We start from the raw sequence: 7,286 nt of genomic DNA, 5'->3' as shown, positions 1-7,286 counted from the left end.
TATTGGATACTTAGTTGGATACCAAAATTGTCCTAGAGCATTGTGGGTATAGAATCAAGTCTTCCTGATCCTGTATCTCCCTGGAGGTGGTTCTTTCCTAAACTCTTGTGACATGACTGACTCTAAACATGGGGGGGGGGGCGGGACTTTTCAAGGATGCACCTAAAAAGTACCTCTCTGCCTATTTCCTGATGCTCTGACCTCATTCAGAAAGAGCACTGACCTGAGAGTCAGGAGACCTTATTCTGGTCCTGGCTCGGCTTCTCACAAGCTCTCTGATATTTGGCATGTTATTTCTCTTTTCTGAGTCTTGGTCTTCTCATCCACTAAATGGACATAATAGTGTCACCATACCATGGTTGTTGTAAGCATCGAACTAGAAAATGGCTATGAAACTATGAAAGAACCATCAGAAAAGACATGTGAACTTCCTTGATCCATAACCAATACTCCTCTCCCCCCCCCCCATGACAACCCTTTTCCCACGTCTCCCTGATTGGACAGTCTTGACCTGAGGCCAGGCCGGATGCTACCCTTCTGGATGGGAGACAAGCGGAAAGTGTCTTCTGAGATGTCTGGAGTTTATCTCATTGATCAATTGCCCCAATTAATAGACATTTTCTATGAGAAGAAGAAACAGAGACAATGAAAACAGCATCAAAACTGGTCCTTTAGGCCTCAACCTAAGGGCACAGAATGCCATGCTTGGCTTCGAGTAAGAGGAGAGATAGGCAGCAGCAAGACCAGAAGGCAGATCTGTGAGCATCTCTCCTATGGGTAGGAGGACAAAAGAGAAATAGTGGTTAGGGAAGCCTCCTCCAGCCCTCCTTCCTTTCCCTGTGGCGAACTCTTCAAAGAAGCCTTGGTTTTACTAAAGAGAGCAGTCAGATTGCTGCGCTGCATCAGTCCATCAGGTCTGAGTCCTGTCAAACTGGCCTCGAGACTGATCTGGCCCGAGGAGTTACTTGATCAAGTTACCATCAAAACCAAGTCAAATAACCTCTATGTTTCACAAGACAAAGAAGGGACTGCTTCAATGCTCTCTATTTGAAATGGGGCTTAGGTGGAGAATAGAAGACTGGTTTTGATGGAGAGGATCCATGATGCCATCTTAGTGATTCTTTGAGAGGAGTCCACCATCTTTCTGACTTTATCTCTCACACCCTGAACCTGTCTAGCCAGAGAAGACCATCCCTGATGACCACCTTTAAGAGGATATAGATGGCATATAGTATTTCTTCTTTCTAAGATCTGCATATCTCTTTTAAAATTTAAAAATGTTAATTTATTATTAATTTAAAATCCTTTCCTTCAGTCCTGGAGTCAAGAGTACTTGTGTATTGGCTCCAAGGCAGAAGAGCAGTAGGGGTTAGGCAATGGGGGTCAAGTGACTTGCCCAGGGTCACACAGCTGGGAAGTGTCTGAGGCCAGATTTGAACCCAGGACCTCCTGTCTCTAGGCCTGACTCTCAATCCACTGAGCCACCCAGCTGCCCCCTACATATCTCTTGATAAACAACTTCTTCAACCCCCAATTTTCCCCCAGTGACCTGCCCTTGCCAGTCACAATGCCAACCTCAGGCCCTCTGTCAACATGGAATCTAGAAGTCCCCAAACTTATGGCCTAGAAAGATTTAGTGGTGGGAAATCCTGGGAAATCAGGACAGCTCTCCCCATAATGCTTCCAGATACATGTTAGATGTTATAATGTGATTGCATACTATTTAATCATTACCACTTACAAGTTCTTACTACACTGGGAAGACCTACCAGACCTACTAAAAAAAAGAAAAAGAAAACAAAGCTCAAAGGTAGGTACTACAGGAAAGATGTCCTTTCAAGAGGTACCTCCCAGCTCAGGGTTGGGACTTGACTTAGTGGCAGTGATTTACATAACAAAAGGTGATATGACTGGGGAAACCAAAGATTTGGCATCAGAGATCTACAAACTTTAAGAAAGTTAATCTCAGTTTCTGACAGTTAGGACAAGCCCTGTCAAATTTGAATCCAAGCCTCTCCTTTTAGCCAGGCAATTTGCAAAAGGCTGGCTCTATCTGAGAGGAGAAAAACTCAAGCTAAAGGCTCTTGGCCACTTTTTGCTGTACTTAAAGCTTCTTTCTCCTCTACTCTCCCTGAGTATTTTCACATTTTTTCACATGAGTAAGATCACATTTTTTCCTTCCATTTTCTAGCTAAAAAACCAGAGGTTGTAAGTCACAGACACTCACGTATACATGTGGAGACAAAATTCTCAACTACTCCCTATTTCAAGATTGAGGGGTTCCAGAGCTGAAAAATTGACCTCCCTTCACTAAGAGGGGATCCTGCCCCTTAAGAAGTAATCTTGAGTGTATGATTTCCTCAAAGGGAAGCCACTTCTCTTGCCCAAAGTCTGTAAGAGTTCATCTTCCCCTTTTCCCCCACAAAGCCCCTATTTATTTTGGGAACCCATTTACCCAAAATGCCCTACATTTCAGAAGAATATTCTAGTTCTCTTTCTTAATTTCTCACAGTCTGAAAATGGGTGAGTCACCTTGGAATTATCTGTGTCCAGTTATGAGAAATACAGGCATGGAATGATACATTTAACATGAGCCAAAGAGGACACACACAAAAGACATATGATTCTTACCCACAGCAGAACTGATCATCAGGAATAGGGAGGGACATCTATTAAACCCCCACTTTACCTATCAAAAAAGGAACCGCTCCACGTAGAAAAAAAGTCTCCTCTTGAGCCCAGTCCTAGAGTGAAATATTTTCTGGTAATCAAAAGTGTTGTGGGAGGGCTTTGAAGTAAAACCCTTTGCAAGAATGCAAGATTTCACAATTTAGCTTAAAAAAAAAAAGAGAAACATTAATTTGGGGGTAATGTTGAACTGCTAGGAGACAGGTGCAAGAGTACACTGCCTCCCTGAGGTGATAGGGTCTGGGTTGGGGGGAGGGAATATAAGGGATGATCTGTGGAATTCAAAGCATTAGGTACATCCAATGCTTGTCAGGGTGGAATGGAGATGTGCATATCTATGTTAATTGAAGATCTAGGGGAAAGGCCAAAGGGGATGTTTCTCTCAGGGAACAGAAAGGAATTTTCTATGTCGTTTTTGACCTGGGACACTTTCTGGGGTTTTGGCGTGTCTAGAGGGAAACCCTGAGTCCTGTGCCAAAAGGATTCATGATCAACAAAACTGTCATGATTAAAATATTTCAAGAAATGCTAGCTTTGGCAATAAGAGAAGAAACAAAAATTGAAAGTGTTAAAGTAGGCAATGAAGAAATGAAACTATTACTCTTAGTGGATGATATGATGGTATACTTCAGAGAATTCTAGAGAATTAACTAAAAAAACTAGTCGAAATAATTAAGAACTTTAGCAAAGTTGAGGATGCAAAATAAACCCACATAAATTGTGAGAGATGAAGTTCAGAAAGATGGTGGACTCCTCTCAAAGAATTACCAAAATGGAGTCAGGGACTCTTTCCATCAAAACAAGTTAAGTTTCCTGTTCCCAATCTAAGCTCCATTTCAGATAGATAGGATTGAAACATTCCTTGTTTTGATTGGTTAAAACCTGCTCAAATAATTAGGATAATTGGTTTTCTATTGTTAAAGGAGTTTTCTTAATCTCTCCCTCTGTCCCTTTAAGAGGCAGAGGAGCAAAGAGATTTCTCAATAAGAGTCAGTTAACTGACAGTCTCTGAGAAAGGGAGTGAAACTGTTACCTAGGAGATGAAGGAGGTATATAAGCAAAAGTGACTGTTGTAAGGGGCTTTTGTCTCTGGGTCCCCTATAGAGCAGGAATCTGTCTCTGTGTCTCTGAGACTGAGAGTTTTGACTGACAGTTGGGGATAGAAAAAATATGGGCTTAAGGCCTTAAGAGCCTGTAAGGAGATAGTAGGTGATTAATGCTTATTAATTAGATTAGGTAGGAAGTTAGATAGTGATTAAATTCTTAGATAGGCAGTATAGGCAGAGTAGGCCAGGCTTGGTCCTAGCAGAAAAAACTGCCCTCAAAGGCAAATAGATTTAGGGTTTTCTTAGAAATTTTAGATAGGATTGGGGCTTTAGGCCTAGTTATAAAATATTATAGTAATATTCTCATTTTCCTCCTTCCTATTTCCTATGCAAACTTCTCCTCAAATAAACTGTTTTGTGTTTTACTAAACTGCTCTCCTCACATTTTGTCAAACTCCTACCAAAATTTTAACCCTTCACAATAGCCAAAATGTAAATCCACCTCAACGAGAGGAATCTCAGAGAGGTACACATGGTCCTTTATGAAGGTTAGACAGGGAAGAAAGGACTCTGGAATCAAAGATTGAAATACTTGTTTTTCCAGACACAGATATAATTACACCAGTCATCCCAGTCCATTCTCCCCAAGATAACAATAAACCACATGTGACATTGAAAGTAGGAAATATGATTTTCTTCTAGATACTGGGGCATCGAGATTTGTACTAATGGGTATACCTGATCCTAATTGTAATTCCATTGGTTTGTCTGAGTGTCTGGAACACCTTTGGAAGTTCAAAAGCTTTCACCATGAATGGTGTCTGTGGGACCTTTATCTACGGAACATTCCTTCCTGCTAATGCCTAACTCCCCAATGAATTTATTAAGGAGAGATCTGTTGTGTAAATTAAAAGCCATGATAATATGTACTCAAGATGATGATATTACATTAGAACTACCTGAAGAATCTCTAAATCTATTCCCAGTACTCTTTCTAAATGATCAGGAGATAGATAAAACTCCAGCTTTTAAAATACCATCAGATATACCTAAATCCCTCCGGGCTACATCTTTTACCAATGTAGGCCCACTTAAATCAGTGGTTCAGGTTCAAATTAGAACAAGAGGTGGTCCACTTCCATCTATTCCACAATATTCATTATCAAAAGAAGGAATGGAGGGAATTACCCCAGTGATAAATTCTTTAATCAAACAGAAAATGATCCCCTGAAAATCTGAATATAATACACCTATCTTGCCTATTAAAAATTGAAATTAGATGAAAATGGAAAACCTGTTTATAGATTTGTTCAAGATTTATGGGCTATTCATAATCATATTATTAAAAGAAACCCTGCGGTTACAAGTCCATCAACTATTATTCTCTCTATTCCTAACACCACTAAATATTTCACAGTGATAGATCTGTGTTCTGACTTTTTTTCAATACCCATCCATGAAGATTCCTGAAACATATTTGCATTCACATGGAAAGGGTCTAAATTTACATGGTGCTGCCTACCTCAGGGTTATGTAGAAAGTCTAACTTTATTTTTCCAAATTTTGACACAAGAGTTGGCAAATATCAAATCTAAGGAGAGCCATTTAATACATTTTTTTTTAAACCCTTACCTTCCATCTTGGAGTCAATACTGTGTATTGGCTCCAAGGCAGAAGAGTGGTAAGGGCTAGGCAATGTGGGTCAAGTGACTTGCCCAGGGTCACACAGCTGGGAAGTGGCTGAAGCCAGATTTGAACCTAGGACCTCCCGTCTCTAGGACTGGTTCTCAATCCACTGTGCTACCCAGCTGCCCCCCATTTAATACATTTTGTAGGTGACTTGCTCTTGACCTTGCCAAATGCTGAAGTATGCCAAAAAGACAGCAAGCATCTTCTGTTGGAATTATATAAGAGATGTAAGTGTTAAAAATCAATGGTTTGACTGAAATATATGAAAATTACAAATAACAATTGTAGTTGCTGATTCAAAGTATTATTGCTCAAAGTCGAAATGATTTTAATAGCTCTTATTTACCAAAGAAGTGGAAGGAGTGAAAGCAGTGAAATACAAAAGGGTAGAGAAGACATTAGCTTATCTAACGAAATATTGTTCTGGTGCTCGATTTAGCCAGGGCTTTTTGACCCTCAACTGGAATTAAACTCTCTCCAGAAAATAGGAAGGGAAAGCCAATTATCCACTCACCCAAGTTCCTTCAAAGAGGCAGTTCAAGATGATGACTCAAGCTGAAAGTGATTCCTAAGGCCAACTTTCTTCCCTGAGCTGACTTTCTTCTTGAAGCTGACTTCCTTCTTGAAATCCAACTCCTTCTTGAGGCTAACTTCTTTCTTGGAGTTGACTCCCCTCGCCCCAGAAATTCAGAGCCTTTTATAGTAGCAATTTTATCTGCACCTGCTCTAGGCATCCCAGATGACAAAACAAACAAACAAACAAACAAAAAAAAACCATTTACACTGCATGCACATGAACGAAGAGGAATAACTTCAGGCATTTTAACACAGGTTTTAGGACCTGTTCAATGTCCAATTGCATATTATTCGACTCAATTAGACCCAATAGCTTCTGGGAAATCACCATGCCTTAGAGGAGTAGCGGCAACAACTTTGCTAGTAACAAAATCTGCAGACTTAGTATTGGGGTGCCCACTAATGATAATGTGCCCTCATGAGGTTGAAGCATTACTTCTAAGACACAGAACACAGGTGTTCTCAGACCAAAGGCTTACAAGATATAATATTACTTTATTAGGCAATGAAAACATCACTTTAAAACACCACACAACACTTAACCCTGCTACCTTGCTTTGAGATTTACCAATCATAGGAGAACCATTACATAGTTGTGAATCATTAGTATCTATGGCAGAAAAACTTCGTAAAAATCTCCTGGACACTCCTTTAGAAAACTAGTTTTGTTTATTGATGGTTCTTCCTTTATGAAAGATGGTATACAGTACACTGGAGCAGCTGTAGTCACAGAATTTGCAACAAGTTTTGAGTTCCAATTAGCTAGCTTTCAAGATAAGATTGTAACTTTCAAGTAACTAACCAGCCAATGGTGAATGAGAGGGAGATCATCTTTGCATCAGGAATTAGGATAAAAAGGAATCTGCCTGCTCTCATTCTTTGTACTTTCTTGCTGGATGTACCACTTGTCACACTGGCTCATGAGTATCCATTCTTGAGAGGACGAAATAAAAGAACCTTTGACACACTGATACTGAGTTCAAGATTCTTTTGAGTAGATGTTCGTTCCTCTCATAAATCATCAGCATTTCCATATATTTCCAACAAAGTCTAGCAGCAAGAGTTATAAAGAAAAATTCCATTTAACATTACTCTAGACCAGTATTGGCGAAGGCCCAGCATGTGTGCAGAGCTGGTATTCCCCCTCCTCTGTCCAGCCACCCAAAGTGAGCACTTCCTCCCTCCACTCTCTGGGGTAATGAGGAGGGCTCACAAGCAGCTTTAAGTTGCAGTTTGGGCACCCAAACTTGAAAACCTTAGTCAACACTGCTCTAGACAATATCAAAC

This window comes from Monodelphis domestica, chromosome 2 (assembly GCF_027887165.1).
Source record: "Monodelphis domestica isolate mMonDom1 chromosome 2, mMonDom1.pri, whole genome shotgun sequence".
Lineage (NCBI taxonomy): Eukaryota > Metazoa > Chordata > Mammalia > Didelphimorphia > Didelphidae > Monodelphis > Monodelphis domestica.
The sequence above is the reverse complement of the archived record's forward strand: the minus strand, read 5'-3'. Positions refer to the sequence as shown.